This window comes from Aptenodytes forsteri, unplaced genomic scaffold, assembly GCF_000699145.1.
Source record: "Aptenodytes forsteri isolate BGI_AS27 unplaced genomic scaffold, ASM69914v1 Scaffold227, whole genome shotgun sequence".
NCBI classification, from domain to species: Eukaryota; Metazoa; Chordata; class Aves; order Sphenisciformes; family Spheniscidae; genus Aptenodytes; species Aptenodytes forsteri.
Genome location: NW_008795365.1, coordinates 3,306,177 through 3,329,127, shown reverse-complemented (window position 1 = coordinate 3,329,127; position 22,951 = coordinate 3,306,177).

Below are 22,951 nucleotides of genomic sequence, written 5' to 3'. Positions count from 1 at the left end.
AAATTTGGGATATTATTACACACACAGTTTTGCAAACTCAACCTTTCAGAACTCTGCCCCTTAACCTGCCTTACTGTAGGAAGTAGAATGATAAAATGTTAACACTGCATTTGTGCAGTAGAACACTACTAGTAATTCTCATTGGTTACCTTATGATTTAAGGCCATAATCTTACTAGAAGTTCTTCCGGGGAAAACTGCAGTTCCACGATAACGCTTTTTGCTACTGTTGACATTTTCCTCTCTTGGAGCTGAGGAGTGAATCCCCATTAGTATTGTTAAGACTTTAAAAACTGTTTTCCTTTCAAGCAGCTGGCTATCAACTTCGCAGGGAAATCAATCGACCTTCCATAGTTGCCAGTCAAAATGAGTTGAGAGCCAGTGAAAATAAATACTTCAAGATTACACTTCAACTAGGAATCAATTGTATTCTGTTTAATGTCCTTAAAATACAAGATGGAATAACTATACTCCTCCTCATATTTTGTCCCTTACATGAAGGAGTGCTCTGCTGATCCCCCCTTAGGGGCGGCAGTGCTTAAATCTGTGAGTCACCAACTGACTTGCCCATTTTGGTTCTTGTTTAGAAAAATTTTGAAGTTATAAATATAAGGCGCTTACGGGAATGAAGTTTTAGGCAAGTTTCAGATCTACTTGCACTGGTTAGTAGCTCCGTATAGCCTATTAATCAAGGCAAACACAAAGGGAAGGGTAGGTATGCAACTTCAGGAATTTATCTTCTAAGCACTGAGCCAAAACCAACAGCCCTAATTTTCTTGATGCCAAAGAACCTCACAGAAGTCTATTGCTAGCATAAGGCAAAGAGTACACCAAGATTTTTCCAGGTATTGGTACATAAGTGGAATGGCAAAAAGAACCCTCTTTTTCCCCAAACACATAATTTTGTACAGCAAGCAACAACACAAGCTGCTTTCTCAGGCCCACAGAAAGGGGCGGGGGGAAACAAAACCCAACCACCCTCACCCTGCAATACATATGTGCAACTTTGGTTGACATCAGACAACATCACATACCTACAAATCAGTCTGTCAGATTAGAAGCTGCCTCCTTCACCTCGTACACATGGTTCCCATTTAGAACAGCTACACTGGCCTTAGAGCATTAAGCGACGAGGAAAAAGCTTGTTTATGTTCAGAGTCAAATCCACAGTCCCCACACCAACCGTGTAGCATCTTACTTATCTTTTGAATTTGAGCTGTTCTCCCTCTTCGTGCCAGAACAGAACAGACCAGTTTTCAGGGTGATGAAAACAACTTTAAAATTAATCAGTCATGCACAGGACATTCAGGATTTAACTGTATGCTTTTCTTTAGACATGCTTCCCCCCCGTCCCTGGCATTATTCACACAGCTTAGATTAAGAAGCAGACTTAGATTTTTCTTCCTGATATACAACAGTTAAACTGGGATGTTCAAACATGGATTTATAACTTCTAGACTACAAATTCTGTATAGTTACAGGGCATGAAGACAAACCCTTCTGGAAGCAGAGTGGCGGTTGGACTCATTTGACAGTAAGGACTGCTATATTTGTAACGAAAGAGAGCACAATCAGAATTTTTCTTGATGTGACACGTTAATTCCTCTTGCTCTTTCACTGTGAACATCAGCAAGAGCCTAGCTCTGCCTTCTCTATAACTTCCCATTAGGTAGTTGAAGACAGCAGTAAGTGCTTCCCTTGGCCCTACCTTTTAGAACACATAAAAGTGTTTCTTCTGAAAGTATAAAGAAAAATACTAAGTGTGTTCCAAAATAGAAACATCAATGCAAAGCTGATAGAACTAACTTAACTTGCTTTTTTCCAGTTAATGAAAAAAGATGGCAATTTTGACTGGTTATCATATAACAGTAATAACAGCATATGCCATAGTATATGGGAAGCAGTAGGATGTTATGCAGTGCAGTGGGTTTGTTAACAGAGATAGATCGTATCAATTTGATGGAGTGACTGCACTGAATAATTTGGTTTATTGCAAACATTCGCTTGGTATAATCTGAGTATCACATTCCGTACCTTGATAGAGCTTTGATGTTCATGTCTAGCCAGGTCAGATAAAAGATGATGCTACCTTATCTCTGAAAAAAATCACATTCTACTTTAAAGCCTTCTTTAATGGGCAGGATTTAAAACCAGTTCATTTGGCTCTCAAAAATATTCTGCTAAAAGAAAAAGAATGAGAATGTTACTGAGTTACTCCTACTCATAAATAAGAGCAGCTGGAACATGATTTACTAGAGACACAACCCAGCAAGAATACTTAAAGCCCAGTGCCTAACTTTAAGCAAGGGAGTGTCCTTGTGAAGCAAGAAGACTTAGCTCACATGTTTGAGTTAGGCAAATACTTCAAATGTTTCATTAAGACTTCATTAAGACTCATTCTCCTGTCTTCTAAGTTCAAAGTAAACTTCAGTGAGTTCACAGCAATGTTTTTGGTGTTTTTTTTTTTAAAAAAGAGAGATTCTTCCATGGAAAGGATTCTTTGTCACCGTAAAGTGGATAAATATAGGACAGTTCTTTCTATGCTGGGATGAGGAGTACTGGAAATGTACTCCATCGCACCTGAACTCACATTAACATTGGTAAATGTGCACAGGGAATAAACTTTTGGGGAGGTGGTGAGCACGTATACAGTAAGGAGACACTACCTCTGTGCCACTGCATGCAAGCACAGCTTAAAAAAAGTAGGGCTCAAACTAAAAGCAAAGAATTTAGGATTATGAGTGGAGTATGTCTTTACTGAGACACAGTGGAAAGAGTTGTGGAATCCTGGTTTCACTGGAACAGTCATTGCATGATGTGAGCAGTACAGGGACGTACAGGAAACATTCTCTAACATTAGCAGAGATATTCTTTCTGAGAATTTTGACACCTTTGCCAGAAAAATATTTACCATTTTGAGAGTTATGAAATCCACTCAACCTTCAATATTTAGTATCCTCATCCAAAAAAAGCTGCATCTTTCTAAGCAAGGTAGAAGAGAACACAGTAATCTCGATTTGGATCTACTCATAGCCTTTTTGAAACAGAAATACTGGAGGTGCACTGGGGATCAAGCCTTCCTGACTGGAAGCAGCAATGAAATATGTCCTTCAGAAATCATGAAATTACTTCTCGTCTTTGAATACTTAGTATAGATCTATACACTGAAAATCTCCACAACTAAGAGCAAACTCTGTTTTCAATTCAATTTGGTATTTTAAACTAATACTAGGAATGCCAAAAATCAGAAAACTGGTGCCAAAGTCAACCATATAGAGAATTTTGCCCTAAAACTGTAAAGGTTATTATGAGGTTTCTACCATGAACAAGGCCATTGTATCTGAAGAGCTCTCCTGTTCTAGCCATTTTCAGACTTTTAAGATTTTACGCTTTCAGAACAGATTCTCTTCATTGCTTTCATCCCTGGAGATGTTTATAAGATGTAACAGGGCTATTCATAGCAGGGTGTACTCCATTCTTACTACTATACAAGAGAGAAACTCACAAAACTTCACATAAATATTGAACTTGACTATGTGATTCTGTCAAAATTCTCCTCTGATTTTGTACCAGGTCTCTAGACCAAGTTCCACCTTTCCATTCATACTGCTTCTGAGTATTCTTTGACCATCTCATTCCTTACCTTTAAGTCACGTTTTTCTTGCGGAGTCATGGCTGAGACCCAAGAATCTGATCTCTGGTGAACTACTTCTTTCAAGCAATGACTTGCCTAAGTTGTTGCAGTGTGTGTAACATCCGCTTCTAGCTGAACTAAAGATCATCTGTCACCAGTCAGATTTGAACAGCAAAGACTTGAACTGACAGTTGGAAAGTCCAAGATTCAGGTTTTGCTCTTATTCTCTATGAGAGGATAGTATGGCTGTAAGTAGCAAGAGTTTTTCTAGGTTTTATGATTATTGGAATTGAAAATTTCTGACTGAAAAGATCACTTGACATTCACGACATGACATTCAAATATGCACGATTCCCCAGGGGTAAGGGAACCCACATCATCTATTTTGTAATATCTGCATTCAGATTGCATGCTGACATTTCAAAACCCAAAACCCATAGAAATACACAGAGGAAAAAAACCATCTGTATGCTTTATTGCATTCCCTTCACCTCCAATGCTATTGGTAATTTACTCACACACCCCATTTTGCTTCCTCTTCCAGCTAAAACAATTGATACTCTAACTTCAGCTCACTTTAATTCAAGTATAAACTCTTAACAGTTATCTCAAATTTTCCTATATCAATGAACAGACACATTCAAAGAGTCTTTTCATTTGGAAAGCTGTTCTTTCAAAATAGTGCTCAGATTACCCATTGAAGTATTACACTAGAGCATAATTTTGGCCTTTCAGTATCAACTGGGGAACATGTGTGGGTGCTTTCTTGTTAACTTGCTATTTGGAGTATTTCAAGTATTGAAACAAACATAACAAAATTTTACCATTTATTGAACAGTCAGGTCTTCTCTAAGATTGCCAGAATGGAAGTGCTGACACATAACTCAGTCGTCCCCCCAGTCCCCTCCCAAAAGGAAGCCTTAATGAGAATACAGAGAAGCAAAGAGAGTTGGTTTGGTTTTGTTGGTGCTTTGGTTTTCTTTTTTTTTTTTAAACAACTACCTCAAACATGAGTTAAGCAATATGATGCCAGTTATGGACTAGTAGAAACTGCACAAGAGTGTGAACATCCAGAAAGCTTTTAAAAACATCCTTACAGGATTTTACTCCCCAAAATGTTACATCTTTTGCCAGGCATCTGTTGACTTATGTTAATAGGCAAACGCACACCCCAAAAAAATGAGCAGTTGATAGGCTCTAGAGAAATACTGTTGACTTCTCCTAAGCAGATATAGAGCAAAGTGGAGAAGTGGAACACAGATAAATGCTCAGTATTCCACCTCACACACTTGTCAACCATCGATCTAATACAGGGCCGGGGGGACACAGACGAACGACAAAAAAAACACCCAAACGAACAACCCACACAAAAAACCCACAGAAAATATAATCCAACCTTTTCTAATCTATCCTCAAGCTAATGCTGAATGAATACCAGCATTTGCTCGAGGGAAAGATATTGATAGAGAATCCTCACATTTTTTTTTGTGGACACTTGTACTCAATTTATAGTTTTGGATATTTAAAGTATATTGCATGAAAACAGTTTGGCATTATTAGTTCCATTAATCAGGAAAGTCTGGACAGGCAGCAGAATCTAGGTTTAGCTGCTAGCAAATAAAATTCGTTCAAGTCATGGAAGAATGCTATAGGGCTGTATTAAAAAATTACCAGTGTGTTACTTCTAAAATTCACAACCACATTTCAGAAGAAAAACCTCGCCTATTTTGTTCCTGCTCCCATCTCTGGAAACATAGTATTTTGGAGACAGACATGAGCTTGCTATAAGTTCATGTAATCTCATCCTGCCCCTAGAACCTGTTTGTTAGGGCTCAGTACTGTGCTAACCTTATCCACATCATTTTTGGTTAGCTCAAAGTACAGATAGAGCTTCTTCCTCTGCACCAGTAGGCAGTCTTGTTATCTCCCACCTCAATACTTCAGTACTTTAAGTTCAGCAGAAGTCTATTTAAAGAACAGCAACTGGAACTCATGTTCTTATGTTATCTTGATCAAAAATATAATGATCAAATTCAGTCTGGACTTGTGCAGGTATAGAAAGTTGGGAATGTCCAAGAAAAACAACTCTAAGCAGGCCGGAAGGCAAAATATGTTTCGGGTTCTGCATTTCAGCTATGTATTCATAAAGACGGCTCAGAACCTTGTTGTGGTTTTGGAGCCCCTGTAGAAACATCTACCATGCTTAATCGTTTTCAGAGTCTACTACAGCTTGAGAAACAGGAAGAAAAAAACCCCACCATCTCTTTTGTAATTAGGAGGAATCAATAGACTTCCTCACAAGACAGAAAAAAACCGAAGCAGGACAAAAAGTCTGTTGGCTTCTCGAGATCACAGTGAGCCTTAGGGACACTAAACAGCAAATGGCATCTTTTTACAGTCAAGTTAGTAAGCTATGCAAAGCGCTTGCTTCCTAGTTAGAGAGTGTGCCTTCCTTGCCCTCACGCTGCAGACGGAGAGCATCAAGGCTTTATGATCACCAGGCAGCTTGCCATACAAGATGCATTCCCACCCATTCACATGACTGATATTTGTCCGTTTGCTGGGCTGATAGTGGTCTAAGTTTATGGAGGTCATTTATTTCACAACACAACAGTTGGTTAGCAATAAATCACACTAAGTAAACAACACATCACAGCTGATATTCAGATAAGTCTGCAGCTGTAGGCTTGGAGAATTGTGTAAGTTTCAATCCTTCACAGATTTTGAGCTTTTTTTTTCTCTAAAGGGCAGTCCCTTTATACATAGATTTGATTATATATCAACTGTTTTATAATCATTAACATAAGCCAGTGCACAGGAGCAGAGATGAAAATTCCCTCTCACCCTTTTAATTATGATTACTGGTTTAAGAAACACATCCAACTTTTAAAGGCACACTCACATTGCATTTCAAAATACATAGTCTAGTCTCACTGATTTTTCACCCTGAAGGTTAATTTCATGCAACCATTTTCTCCTGCAGTGATAAATTGCTACAGAAAGCAAGTTCTTGAGCCATCCTCGCTATGTAACACTTCTGTAGTCAATATTGCCACTAGCTTTCATCTACACAAGAGAGGAAAGAAACTGTGTTCCTGCTCATCTCATGTCTCAAATGCCTTGTGTTTTATCTCTTACCTTCAGGGCTCTCTCAAAGGTCATCTTTATGATACTTGCATAGCAAGGATTGACTAACCTATTTTGACAGATTTCTATAAGATGGGAAACCTCCATTTCTACTACTTGTTCTGTAGTTCTTCCTTCTCTATCCCTCTGGGTACATTCATAGTGCATGCATGACCTTCCAGGTGGGCGACAGATGTGGTAGGTGGTTCAGCTTACCAATTTGTAGCTGTCTCTAGTACAGATGTGTCTGTGTGAGCTCAGTCACAGGTAAGTTCCTATTTCTTTCTGTTGCCTAGAACTCAGTTAATTTCATTTTCACAGAAAGAGCATTTTTCAGTCAGTTCACATCTGCTTAACATGTGGCTATACAAACATCTATTGTTGGTACAATGCCAGGGACAGTCTGGGGGCAGGAAGGATACCTGGGAACCAGATGGGGCCAAGTACTTTTTAAGCCACTCTTGCCTCTAAAGAAATGCATTTGAGTTGAGGTTGAGTTTCATGAGACATTCTCTGGCCAGCGATATCAGCTGAAGAGGCTCTTGCCCCCTCCATCCCACTTTCTCCTTCTCCCAGCTGTCTCCCAAAACCACCAATCACCACTGCACAGCTACTTAGGTGGCCATTTTATAAGCCAGTTTGGAGAGCTGACCTGGCTCGATAACAATATATAACATTTCCCCTCATCCCACTCCCCCATGAATCTTACTTTAAAATGAGTTCTGTTCCCTGATCTGGTTCACAGCACAGCCACACTGGCAGAACTGACAGGATTATAAAAAGACAGGAAAAACAATCACCAGTAATCACCTGTCAGTATTTCTATTAAGGAAATCAGTCTGACAGTAGCTGTTCCCCCTCCATTTCATTGTTTTCATTTCAGAACAGCATACCCAAAACCTTGTCTTTTTCCTCAATTGACCAGTCCTGCCACATAGTTTAAAAAAAAGGTTATTACCTCTGCCTACAAGAGGGGGGGGTGGGGACGGGACAAAAAAAATCCAGAATAAATCCCTCAAAAGCACCCCACCCAAACCTGAACTCTCTCTACAGGTATAATTTATGTGAAAATTAGTCCCTGAATGTTAGCTACAAGTTATTAATTTTTATGCCATGGGAAGACACTTTACCAACAGTCACCAAAGGCTTACTAAAAAGTGTGCAAGTTACCCCCCACATCCGTCCTTTTTTTTCTAGCCACTCCTGGTTATACACATGCATTTTTATCAGGTACCTATGGATATTGCTAATCATATGTAGTGGTTTGGCTGCATGCCAGAACGTTTGAAAACAGTCAAATATGCTATGGATGGGACTTTGCACATATGAACATATCGTGAGATATCTACAGTGTAAGAAGCTCACATCCAAGCTGGTCACCTTGATTCCTTTTGGAGTCAACAGAAGGAACAGGCGCTGCTAACATGCAGTACAACTTATCCCAAAGTAGATATTCAGCCCATACTAATAAGCTTAGTTTGTTCATAGAGCTGATGCTTATAGAACTTGCCCACCCAGAGGACTTCAGAGGCTGGACATGGGCAGACAATAACAAGAAGCTAGGCTTTTATTCTTCATATTCAGAGTAAAAGTGGCAAAGACTGATCTGATATGACAGAACTTGATAGCGGTATTTGGTCAAGTCCCCCAGGCACCCAAATACTCATCTGCCCATCTCGCTCCACTCACTGTTATCTCTCCTTCCCGACTTCTTTCTAATCCACTTTGCTCCCTCAGAGCAACCCATTTTTCCTTCAGTCTCAAAGCTAGGCACCAGAAGCTATATTAATGGCTTTCCAAGAGCACACAGCATTCCACGATCTTACTGCCTCAACAACAATTTCTTGAGATTCATTAAATACTAAACACACATTTAGGCTCCTTTTTTTTCAAACAACAACAAACTTTTTGCAACTTAGTTTCAACTTAGCTTCTCTTGCTAGGGCTAGAACAGCTAAGGATGCCATATTGTATTGAGAGACCCAGAAACAACGTTCCCTCTCTGGCAATGGTATTCACATTGCAATACAATAGATCGATAACCATCAAAGAACAAGATTTCCATTGCCCTTGTGTTCCCTCCCTTTCCCAGCTCTCTGCCCCTTCTGATCTTTTCCTGTATGAGGGTGGCTTGTCAACATCCTGGTTGCCAGGACTGTTGATCCTGCCCCAAGACATTTAGTCCATTTCCCCATTTGCCAGATTTCTCTTCTAGCCACTTCCTCTCCAGCAGACCCATAACAACGCACATTTTTGCCTTTGGCCTTACACTGCCTCCTCTCCATTGCATTTTTTTTTTTCTTCTTCTCTGGCTATGTTTCCTTTTTTCCATTTCAAGCCAGAGGGCAAATGAGCAGTGACCTCTGTAGCTGGCACCAGGACCCCTCCTGTGGTTAGAGAGGAGCCAGCCCCCACGCGAGAGGCAGCCAAGTCCCTTTCCCAGCAGAGGATATTCACCTCCTCACAGCAGTTCCTCTCTGCTGAGAAGCTGAACAGAGTCAAGTTAAATTTAGATATTGATTAATCCTCTGTTTTTCTCTTTTCTTCTATGTGAATCTATGGCCTCTTTCTGTGAAGCGTGGATTCTCTCAGGAGAATGAGGTGGCTATAATAAAAAGAGTGTTTTCCATGTTTTTATCCCTAAAGTACGAACTACATCTAGAAGAAACCCATAGATTAAAAAAAAAATCAAATATATATATTTTTATATATATAAATATATATACATTTATATTTATTTTAAATAAATAATTATTAAATTTAAGTGTCTGGGTTCCAGCAGAGATGTATCAGAAGTACCACAATAGTACAGCCGGTCAATTAATTTCTTGCAAATAGTATTTGCTGTGAGATGTGTTGCTTTCGGTGAACAAGTATTCAAACATGCATGTTTCTGCTTTTCAGCCAGGTTGCCCTTGTGCTATTTATGAACCCAGGAAAAGCAGGAAGCACCCTAAAAAAAATATACATATATATCTCATGCAATAATGTTTCCCTGTCATTAAGATTCAAGATTAAAATTGAAGGAGGTCAAGTCTGACTTGCACAGGTTTTGTTCAAACATATTCGTGGACCCACTGTCACAAGCCTGCACTTACTCCACTGCCCTACAAAACTATGTAATACGGAGTTACACAGCACACTTTGTAAGTGCCATGTGCATCTGAACCACTCAGGCTGTGTGTTTACTGGTCCTTGCAGGGCCTCAGTACATGCCCCAGGCAACAATGGCCATTGCCATTTACACTGCCTGTGGCTTTAGGAAGTGCAAATTCAGCACTGAATGAATTGAAACCAAGATGTAAAACTGACTCCTTGTGTGTCCAAGACTCCTAATGCTAAAAAAAATAAAAATCATACAAGAATACATTAGTTACATTTTTGGTTTGGCATTCAGAGTCTGTATCAACCGCAGGGTACTGATTCTGTTATGATCTTAATTGCCTTCAAAACCTTTTTTGATTTACATAGGAAATGGAGACAATTATAATCTTTCAAGGCTTCTGTCTCTCCCCAGGTTCGTTGTTGTTTTTAACATGCGGCAGGACCTTCTGTTTCAAGGTTAATTTTGGCTTCCCCAAGTGAAAACAGGTCACAGTGACACACCGCGCTAGAGCTGTCCAGCTTCACACAAACTAATTCTATGAATTGTCTGTATTATTCTAGGCCTGTTTTGCCTCTTTCCCTGCAGAGTGTCATAATATGACTGATTAGCACACGATAAATTCAGCGGCTATCGGGCCAAACAATTGCAAGGATTTTGCATGGCAGACTCTTTTTCAAAACTGATTTTAGTTGATAAACACAGGAATGCCAGTTCGATCCCTGTAAGGGAGAGTGACGAATGGCACGTCTGAAGTGCCCGGTGCTGGCTTCCTGTCACAGGGACGCCACACTCCCCTTCGCTAGGACGGCGATAAGCCCAACTATGTTTAGCAGCTTTCGCCAGCAGGCTGTATATCAGAACAAGCAAAGCTGCCGCTTGACACATTGGGTGTCCTGTCAGCACAAAAATGCTTTAACCTTTAGTTGGCCTCGCACATACTGTTAACGTTAGAGCCACGCATAGATCTAGGTAATCTCAGGAAAACGGTGAGGTGGGAGGGAGGTTAAAAATTACTGTGAATTAAATAATGAATTGGTTTGAGGGAGCTGAGACACATAGATCTCGCTGTAGTACTTTGGTAATGAGAAATTGAGTTCACGCTTCTACTGATGTTGCTATAAAGTCCTGCGGGACTTATGGCTTCCAAGTTGTGGGAAACGAACTTTATCAGAACAGAGAACCCTGGAAACCAAACTTAAAAGACAAAACAAGACAGAGACACTAGTTTTCTCTACAGAAAAGCTTTCCTAGAAAAGTCAGTTCTGCACTAATAGTCACCGAAATACAAAGTCATTTGAAACAAAAGAACCCTAAGATATCCCATGAAACGCATTTCCTCTAAAGCTGCAAACACTGACACAAAAGCATAACTGGGATAGGATCTGAAAGTCCAGGGCGATTTGCATTCAGAAATGTTCATACCTCTAGACTTGCCAGCTGTTGACATCTTATTACCAAGGTCAATACCTTGAATGAAAAAAATATATATCAACATTAGGAATTAAGACACAAGCTAAAAATAGCTGCAGTTCTTTCTTCTGTTGGTTAGAAGCAAGAGCTACCAGAAAATTTCAAGTCATATTTGGTCAGTAAGTTTTGAAAACTTTAAGTCAAATAGAAAAGTTAATAAATTTAAATAAAACCCTATTTTTGATGACCTAGATTAATTTTCAGAGTGCCTTGTTCTGATATTCACAGAGCTCAGATTGTTTTCATTTTGAAATATACCTTATTTCACATTTAAAGCAAAATAAATTTTGGTAAAAATTGAAAAAGTATGAAGTGACCTGAAACCTTTTTCCTCCAGATTCTGTTTCCAAGGCTTTGGAGACCTTTGCTTCTATCACAGTTCAGGATTTAATGTAACAATGTATACAGTAGATTAAAATTTAAAAAAAAAAAAAAAAAAAAATCTGAAAAACTATATTAGCTTCTAAATATTGGGAAATAAAGGAGAAGCCAAAAAACTTGGGGATTTCTCCTAAGGGAGACAATAAACAAGCAACAATAAGCAAAGGGACAATAAGAACCTTGTTGTCCAATATGATCATTCTTTCTGTGGTTAAAAAAAAAAACAACACAGTGCCAGATTATGCTGATTGCCACTGCTATATGAATTAAAAAAATTAATATTAAAAGCAAAATCCAGAATAAATTAAACAGTGTTATCTAGTGCTGCTCAGAGCGAATCAAAGACTTAAATCTGAATCATGACTGATAGAAAAGATGCAGATGTAGGATTAAGATAGTCTCAAATACTCTCTATCCTCCATTAACTTTTTAAGAGAAAGACACATGCAAAGCTAGCAGGAAGGCTGACATCCAGGTGCCAACAAGAGATGCAGCAGACAATTCATAACTATTATGTGGAAAACATAACCCTCCCTCCACTGAAATGCAATTGCTGAGAAGCAATCATAGTATAAGAGACAGATATCAAAGTGCTGGAGAAGGAAAAAAAAATACTGAACTCAAGCTGAAAATGACACCACATATGGGGTTACACACTATAGTCAAGTAACAAGAATCATTATGCTGGACTTTAAAGGCAAGGGGGGAAAAAAAAAAAAGAAAAAGCCTATGTCTAGGAATCAGCCACTGACCTGGAAGACAGCACTTTGCTGATGATAATGCTGTTGTTACACTTTCATGCAGCATTAAACACATAATTCATGAAGCTCAGGTGAGTTTCAGGTTAGAATAATGCCAAGAGCAAAGCACACTTACAGTAGTTGGCACATCGCAGGGGCGATGCAGGTCTGTCCCAAGCATTTCTTCAGCAAGAGGGGGAGAAGGTCACCAGTAAAATCAAATTTAAAATTTTATGATAGCAAAGTTACACTACCCAAATCAGCAACCACAGGATTTTGCCCAAGACGACAGCAGAGCTATGTCAGGTCAAAATCCAATATCCCACGCCTAGGCATCACATGCTGACCAATATGGCCAAGGGTACCTGAGACACAATGAACAGTTATAGTTGAAGGGTGTGGGAGTAAGCAGGAGAGGTACAGAATTAAAATAAACAGCATTTCTAACAGATGAAAGAGCAAAGATCTTCTCACTGCAAACCGTAGACTGTTTATCTCCTTATTATAGAGGACTAATCAGACTTTGAGGAACTTGACCTCGCTGCAGTGACTAGAATGAACACAATAGTGAAGCAGAGTTGGTTTTGCACACTGCTTTTTCAGAAAGCTGACTTTGGCTTCTGCTCAGTGGCCCAGGTATGGGAATTCAAGTATATCACATTTTACTATATCAGAGCAGTTAATTAATGAGGCTGAAAAAAGATGTTGGAAGACCTTCAACATAGTACTAAAGAAAGCTGCAAGGATGTATGGCAGCTACTCCTAAATCTATGGTTTGTACAGGGAGAGCTTCGCATCTTGGAACAGTAATGCCGTAGCTCCAGCATTACTAGAACTCACAACAGAGAAAGGGATATCCCAGAAAGCCAAAGCCTACGACAGCCATCAAGTGAAGGACCTCTTCAAACCACTACTACTCGAGTAAAATTATGCGCTGGAGAACAGTCCATGTGAAATAGCATTTTACAGCTTTGCCATTCACTTCTCATGACTGTTCTGTGACATTTGTAGGGATGCAATAAAGGTACAATGATCTTTTTGAGATGCAATCTGCATATATTCAAGCTCATCTGTGGCTTTTAAAACTCACTTGCAGGGCAGAGAGGCAGTAGTGAGCTGCACCATCACAAACACAAAATCACTGTAAGCGTTCTCTAAGATGTAGCTGCTCACAGGCGGGGGAAGGTTTGGGTTGTGCTCATACGGAGCTACAAGGAGGACACTTCTGGAGCAAAGCCTCTGGCAGGGGTAGAAACTATCCGGACAGAGAGGGGCACATTTGAAACACACCGTGTTTATAAAGTCCATTTCTTACCAACTTTAATGCTATTTGAGAAGTCCCCCGTCCCCCCCCAACTCCATCAGTGTGTTTGCCTCCACAAATATTTCTGCAAAGGTTTTAAATTCACAGCTCTGCATTCTGACTCCTTGGAATTTGCTAAGAGTGCTTTAGCAAAGAAACCAACAATATTGCTGCATGACAATTAAATTTTAAAAAAAGGGGGTAAGAAGCTCTGCAGAGCTGAGTGTTGATCCGTTTCTTCTCTGACTGCAGTTTTTGGATTTTTGCCACTGAAACTGAAGAGGACCAGAACTCAGCCATTTGACTTCTGAACAGTCTACCTTAAGATTACCATTGTTCCCTTCCCAATTTTGGTGCAGATGATAAACATCTCTCTTAAATCAGTACCAGATTCTTCTCTTAAATAAGAAATAAATTAAATTCTTGCAAGTAGTATGCTTTCCCCTGAAAATAAAGAATTTACAATTTATTTTGTTTCTTTTTTCTTTCCTCTTATAGTTAATGTCTTTCATTCATGCTCCCAAACCAACAGGCTGAGTTTTCCCCATGGGCTATTGATGGTATTAAAGTGGACTGTTCAGCAGCTGTGCCCTACTGCCTGCCCTATCGATTGGTTTCTCACATGGCTCTTAATAGGTTTATTGATATTTTGGATTCATTTTGTCCTGATTTTTGTCAATCTTCACATTTTCACAGTCAGGCTCCATTTTGCTTGAGGAATGTATGCAATTAGTCCAGCTCTTAAAAGCCAAGTTATTTTGCTAACGATTTAGCCAGTGGCTTTATCTACCCAGCTTCTTTTCCTTTTCTCGTGTTTCTTTGGGGTTTTTTGTTTTCGTTCATGTATTAAGGTAGGATCCGCATATTATCTGCTGATTTCTGAACGCAGGCAGCTTGGTAGCAAGCTATCTCCAAACTAATTTTTGTTCTTTTTGTGGATCTCAGTCTACCATTCTTGTTTGACAATGTTTTAAAACTATTTCTATATTTGTTAGACATTTTAACATCCATGAATTTTGAAATCCTTTGCTGGCATTAACTGATATACTATTAATGTTGTTACAAAGTAATGGTGCTTTACTTCAGTCAAAGATTAGTTTCTTTGCCTTTAAGAAGAAAGGCTAGCAAATAAATGTATTTAAGTCTGAACTGTTACTCATTTAAAAGCCTTACTGAAGAGCAGAAAACAGATCCAATGAAAATATTTGTCCCTAAGATTTCAGGGACTATTGAAATTGGGCAGCTTCTGGAACCTCATCAAAAGACAAAGTACTAAATGCGTTTACTGACAAATATTACGTCATAAAATGTTTCCAAGTTTCTCACATGTTGATTATTTCCATTGACTTTGGATAATTTTAAAAGATTATATGCTTATTTTCACTATTCATATGGTGTTCTATCTGGCTTGATTTGAAAGAATTAAGATACCATTTATCTTAAAGTTTGTTTTCTCGATATAAGAATCAACCTCATTTATAGGCCTTATTTTCAGTTACTTTTATGACCTTTTTCCAGGACGCTACTTCAAATACTACGTTGCTTTACATTTTTCATACAACCTTGCTGTTTAGTTTTATGAGACTATACCTACTGTTCATTTACAAATTTATGGTAACAAGGTGCTTTGCAATATCAAAGTTTTTAAATCGGTACGAACATCATTTGTAGATTAAAGCAAACCAAAACCAACTCTACCCTTTTACTATATTAAACGTCTACAAAAGGATATGTTACTTTAAAATCACTCAGGGAACAGGGGAAACCACAATAATGCACTATGAGTGCGTAACCAAGACATAAGAATCATTTTCTCATGTTCTTAATACAATTTGTAATCAAATCTAATTTACAACAGACAAATAATAACCTGCCTCACTGCAGGCTTTGTTAGAAATTCTCTTGGTACTTCACAGATGGGCTCATTGCAAAAAGGAAGGCCTTATTTTCTTAAATAAGATCAGAAATCTCAGCGTAACTTTTGTAATTTTGAATACTGATGGAGCAAAATCCCCCATGAAGTTAATGGAAATTTTACCTCCGACTTGGTCAGATTTTCATCCTAGTATCTGCAACATTTCAGGGTCTGAGGAAGAACCAAGAATTTTTTATTTATGAAAGATAATCTTGAGGAAACTAAAGGCTTTATAATTTGCACCATAGAGTCATTAAACATATTTTTTAAAGCCCCACATTTAAGCAAGCTGATAAATTAGGGAAAGCATCAGCCTTTAGAATAGCACACAGAGGTTTTCACTCAAAAATAAGAGATTTACAACTGTCTATGTGCTCATTCACTTAGTAGGAATTAATGCTGGGGTGCCTCTTATACTAGAGTAGGCCACAACAAAGAAGTCAGAGGTTTAGTAACGTCAGGGTATTTTTATGTTTGGGGTTTTTTTTAACCTTACAGCTTTTACAAATATGACTTCAGTCCATCTCAAATAAGTGTTTATGTACATAATCATATTATTTTCACTATTATCCTCCATGTTTCTTAGACAACTCTTAATCTGCTTTTAAAGTAAAATTCTTCAGCATAGGCACTGCTCAACATCTGGCATAACGAAAGCCTAATTTTAAGTGAGGCCTCTGGGCTCTCCTGTAAAACAAATTAAAATATATTTGAGAAAGTAACATTACTTCAGGTGTTCCTCAAACAGTAGAGGACAGTAATACAATTTCTTTAAAGTAAGATACACGTTTCTGGAAAATAGGTCCATATGTAAGTTACATTTATACATTGAGTTGCTTCAATTTTTAGCTGAGTTGGAACCAAGACTGTGTCTGCCTTTTGTTTACACAGCAGGATTAGAACAGGAGGATAAATGAGGGGTTCTTGGCTGGCTGAAGATGATAGAAATAACAGAAAGACCTCATAAAAACAGATAGCATCCTGCTTCATATTTGCAGCTCCAAAAAGCTAAAGTTTGGCAGGCACACACTGTGGTTAAAGCTTCCTTATTTGGGAAGAAAAAAGCAGTAATACTAAAAAGGTTCAGAGAGAAGCGGTGTTCTCTGAAAAGACTTAAATTCAGATAAGCTAAAGTAGGCATATAGTAAGTGGGCAAGCATCAGACTGGTGGTTTGATAACCACTACTTCAAATGGAAGAGTTTGGACTCTCTGAAATGTGTTTCCAGTCAATTTTTATTAGACAGCAGTATTTAATATCTGAACACAGAGTGTTCAAGCTTCCTTCCCCTTTGAAGCCTGGAGTGTTATGGCTGCACACAAGCAGGGAATTAGAGAACCTCCTGTTCCCTTTGGTCAGCAGCCTCTTGCTTGCAAGCCAGGAAGGAGGCAGTGCCAGCTGCTGGTCAATAAGCAGCTGCATTTTTCTGGAAAGCTCTATGCTCTAAAAACGCACCAAATGTGCAAACAATAAGGGCCAGTGTTCAATCTGTGTCACGCTGGAAAACTACCTGCCATTTAATAAAATCAGGTCCGCAGAGAAATCATAGGATTGAAAAGGGCCTCTAAAAAATTATCTGGTCTGTTGCTTTGTCATGAGGTAACATCATTATGCCTATGTCATTCCTGACCAACAGTTGCTTAATCTGTTCTCGAATGCCTCCCATGACAGACAGTCTGCAGGGCTGTCTACTCCAGTGATTCACCATCCTGTTAGGTTTCCTAAAGTCTAATCCAAGTCTTTGCTGCAGTTTCAGTCCAAAAGACTTATTGTCCTCCTACCCCACACAAATGTGGAGAAAAGTCACCCTCTGTCATTGCAGTAGCCTTTTAATAGACAATGACTGCCACTGGTGATCCCAGTATTCTCTAGACTAAGCAGTTGCAACTCCTTTGACATTTTCTTTGTAGCTCATGGTTTCTAGACTTGTGATCATTTTTGTTGCCCTTGTCTGGAACCCCTTCAGTGGGCCCACTTCTACTTGAGGTGCAAAGCCCCAAACCTGACACACTATTCTAGCCAAGATGTTACCATGCTTAGCAGAATAGGGATACCTCTCCTGTCTCGCATGGTCTACTCTTGCTGTTATGGCCCAGCATGAAAAGTCCCTTTTTTTTTTTAATACAAACCAGTCCTTTTCAGACAAAAGGAACAGCATATGAACTCAGACACAGACATTTGTATACAAACATACAGATGCTACATTCTCACACTACCAGGAGACATCTGTAGTAAAAATACTTCATGTTCACTTTTCCAACCCGTCTTCCCAGCAGTCACAAGCCACAGCTATTAGCCAGCTGCAAGGATTCCACCCTGGGATCTGATCCAATCTATTCTAGTAGTAGCTCAAATACTGTAAAAACTACATGGCATTACAATGAAGACAAAGCTTCCTTGCATGTGGGAGCCAACATTTTCAGGCACAACTCATCTTTTGCATGATTATATACTTATGAATATAGATCTTTTGTGGGTCAACTCAACTTTCTACATTTGAGACCTCTAATTGAGTTCCAGGTGGATTTTGTAAAATTCTCACCAGATGATTAAAAAACCCCAAACCAAGTACATCTTTTCTGGTAAGAGCATCTTAGACATTAAAACCTAAACTCAAATGGAAATTGAAGATAAAGATATTCCTGAAAATGGTCCCCACTGCAAATATTTCTGTAGCTGTCATGCGAGTCATGGAATTTAGGAAGCTTGGAGAAAAAGATATCGTATCATATTTACACTATATTCTGTTGTGCTCAAGAGGATCTACAGATGCCAACACCTTGCAGATCTCAGATACATTGCAAAATACTGTATCTTCACAATATAACCCTTGGCTTCTTATCTCCACATTTGCTTGCTGCAGCCCCACTATCTCGTTTGGTGTCTTCAGGAGATACAGGGAGGCTGAAAAGGATCAGCAAAGCTCTGGAAAATCTCTGAAGCTGGGAGACTGGGTAGGACAGACAGGGTTCTTGCAGCCAGTTATTTATGTAAGTTTGGCTGCTGGGACCAGCTTGTACACAAACAAAACATAACCAGGAGTGACTTAAGGCCTGACTACTTTTTATATTCACACAGCATTCAAAAAAAGCTAGAACTTGAAGACCGATTTTTCTTTTTTTTTTTTTTTCTAGAGCAAAAGATCTCCTGAAAAGACAAATAGGCCATGGAGTGTCCCTTTTGGAGTCCACAGTCCTTTTGGTTAAGCTGGACATGCTGAAGTAGCTGGTAGAGAGAAGAACCAGCTAAATCTGTCCCTAAATTCCAGTTAACTCGACCTGTGGTTTTGGTTCAGCAAAAAACCTAAGTGTTATTGTAGAAAACTGCAGCAACAAAAGAGACATTTGGAACAGATTTTCTGAAGTGTTTCTAATGCATCTAACCTTTTCTCCCATAAAACTGGTAAGCGTATTTCTTACGCACAGAGAAACAAGCGTATACATACAAATGTTTATATGTAACTTGAAGGAGAAAGGAAATATATAGTTTCCTAATTGTTTTCAAAAGCCACAAAAGATCCTAAATATCTTTATAAACAGATCTGACTGAATGCCTTCATAAGGTCAAAGTTCAGTTGCGTACTCTTGAGCTAATTTACTGTGTCGTAAAATCTCGAGATCAAAAAGTATTTAGAATGATAAAAGCAGAAGACTAGAAAGAATAGTAAGGATTACAGCTCATGATAAAGGATATAGTAATGCATCAAATGGAAGAGTCGAGCATTTATTTATTTCTAAAGAGCCTGGAAGCAATTATTAAAGCTGAAGAGCTGTGGTTTTAATGAGCGTGGAAAATTGTTACATGTCAAAAAGATCCAAATCCATGATTTAAGGATATTAATTAAACGAATAATTTGATTAGAATTGCTTTAAGCAAAAGCCTAAGTAGAAAATATTTGAGAAAAGCAAATGTAGAATCTGTAAATAAAATTAAAAAAATAAAAAAAGAAGAAAGAAAAAAGAAAAAAAGAAGTTGCACTGTGAAACATGCCTTACTAATAAAAAATAAAACAGTAGAGGTCTGGAGAAGCTCCCGGCAGCGAGTTACATCATTTACTGTTTGACTAAATTTCAAATGGACTTTGAGTGCAAAAAGTTCTGTGTATAACACTAGCAAGCCAATGGTGGGCTCCAAATAAAAGGAAAGGATTCATCATTTACCATCCCTTCTGCAGCTTTCTTTTCATTACAACAAAAGGCTGTTTCAATTAGAGCTGTGCAGATTCTGTGTGCTGAGTTTGATTTGAAGTGTTTTTACGCAAAACCAGCATCTCCAGGGATTAGCTTCCCTGCAGGCCAAAGCTCTCCCAGTACTGGGACTGCGATTTGTCTGGGTCAAGCTGCGCTTGCCCTCTCTCCCCTCGGCTCTCTGGAGAGTACCAGTTCTCAATGATGGGCCTGATCTGACCTCTTTCCAGCAAGTTAAACTCTGCAGCCTACCACCCTTCAGGCTGGATCTTGAGGCTATTGTAGTACACCAGAAATGCACCCCCTTAGCAGCTCTATTCACCCCTCTCCTGATGAGGCCCTGCAGTTCCACTACATGTGTTTGGTTTTGTGGTTAACCACACCCTTCTGTCTTCCACCTTCTCCATTTTCCAGACACGTTAACACAAGAGACCCAAATGCAATTGTCACCCTCCAGGTGCTTCTTAACAGAAAAGTTAAAGGGATCCTAACAGGTTCTCTTATGTAGAACTCTCTGAGTACTGCATCCAGCTGTGGAGACCTCAGCATAAGAAAGACACGGACCTGTAGGAGCGGGTCCAGAGGAGGGTCACAAAAATGATCAGGGGGATGGAACACCTCTCCTATGAAGAAAGGCTGAGAGAGTTGGGGTTGTTCAGCCTAGAGAAGAGAAGGCTTCGGGGAGACCTTATTGCAGCCGATCAGTACTTAAAGGGGGCTTATAAAAAAGATGGCGGCAAACTTTTTAGCAGGGCCTGTTGTGACAGGACAAGGGGGAATGCATTTAAACTAAAAGGGGATAGATTTAGACTAGATATAAGGAAGAAATTTTTGACGCTGAGGGTGGTGAAGCACTGGCACAGGTTGCCCAGAGAGGTGGTGGATGCCCCATCCCTGGAAACATTCAAGGTCAGGTTGGACGGGGCTCTGAGCAACCTAATCTAGTTGAAGATGTTCCCGCTCATTGCAGGGGGGTTGGACTAGATGACCTTTAGAGGTCCCTTCCAACCCAAACTATTCTATGATTCTACGTAGACAGACACATTGACTCAAATATATCCAGCCTGTTTAGAAAAGCATATATAATACACCAAAGTTTTGTATACCTAATGATATCTCCTACAGCACAGACAAACCAGCTGACTCAGGCATGAAATGGATTGGAAGGGGCATGCAGGCTAGAAGCGAACATGTAGAGATTTGAAACCATAACACTGCAATGTTAGCAGTCATCTTCATTCTTGGAATTAATTCAATATACTTGCCTCAGCCTAGGAGCTAAGACATGACACCATTAATATATTGCATTTCCTAACAGCTAGAAAGTATAAAATACTTTCAACAAATTGATTTAATGTCCGAGTCTCATTTGCAATTAAGTACAGTATTCTATAGCTGACTGGCAAAAATTAAATAGGATCCAACCTAGATGGCAAATGCCTGTAAACGGCTAAGTACTCAGAGAGCAACAAGGTAGTAATTCTGCGCATTGCTGTTTAAATACAATAAACATAGCTGAAGGAAACGCACAAGACAGCAAGCTTTATCAGGGAGCTCACAACTGTTAAGTAGGCACTAACAATTCCTGTTCAATACTGTGAATAACGCAGGTGCCTCTAGACAGTATTTTCAAAAAATCAAACTACTTTGCAATAAGTATGTTGGTCTGTAAATATAACAGTATAAAGTATTATTACATGCTTATTAGATTATGTCAGGCTCTGACAACTGAATCTAATAGGCTGCAAGAGCTAGCATTGTTTATATTCTTGTATATAATATCTTTTCCACCAAAACCAAACCTTCTTCACTTTCTCTTGTTAATAAGTTACAGTATTTAGCAAACATTATGCCCAGCACCAAAGCTCAAACCAATGCATTCAAAGGTACCTTCTGTTGTATAAGACTACTGAGACTATTTTCTTTTTTTCACTTATTTTGGGATCTCATAGCAAGCCCTATATTTAGGCTAAATCTTTCAGTCTTAAAAGTTTCCTCTGACCTTTGCCTGAGAAGGTCCAACATTATTTTCATTAAGCATTTGAAATTGTTTGCAAAGGATGAGTAGAATGCACTGGTTTTGGAGATGTGATGTGCCTAAAACAATGATCTCCCCTGCCACATGCATTCCACAGAAAGACGCTGGTAACATCTCAAAAGAAAAAGATGGCCCTAACTATGGGAAGGAGCTGGACTCACACCACTGCTGGGGCAGCAGCTGCAGCATGCCGCACTCAAGAGTGCCAAGGAATTTTTTTTTTTTTCTCTTCTAAAATACCTAGCAGCTCAAAGACAATTTCTAAAAATAATTTTCACTGTCTAGAAGGTTAAACCAAAAGCTGTGAAATAGTAGATTTACAATTACCTGAATGTCATTATACAAATATGTTATGATACTGTCTGATTAGAGGACTACACACAGATTTTCTCTACAAGATGTTTGTCTCATAAGGATAGTAGGATTGATGCATAAAGTGGCAAATTGACATAGCAAGGGCAGTTCTGAATTTGGAATTTCTGAACTTTTGAGGGCTCAGTTTGCAAACTAAGTAGTACTTAAAAAAAAAAAATCCCACACTGCTGTTAATCTACAGTCTATAATATAATTTTAGTAACATCAGTGTTATTCCATTAGTGCAAAATTCAGTGCCAAGGAAGGCACGGCTAACTATTTAATATATATTGTACATAATTAAATACCTAGGTTGATATTTATATGACCCCATGACTGAGTTCATGCAGCATTATCCTGGTTTAGATATTATTTTCCCCCAAACATGGGCCTTACTACTTAAAACAAGGGATGGCAATGCCCACAGATTGGCAGCATGGGGCATCTTTGTTAACAAAGTGTTTGCAAAATTGCTTGTGGAGGACACAGGAAATATTAATGAATAAGATTTCTGCAATTCTTTTGTAGTTCTTCTTTAGATATGGAGATACGCTAGTTTATCATAGAACAGAATCACAGAATCATAGAATCATTAAGGTTGGAAAAGACCTCTAAGATCATCGAGTCCAACCGTCAACCCAACACCACCATGCCCACTAAACCATGTCCCTAAGCGCCTCATCTACTCGTCTTTTAAAT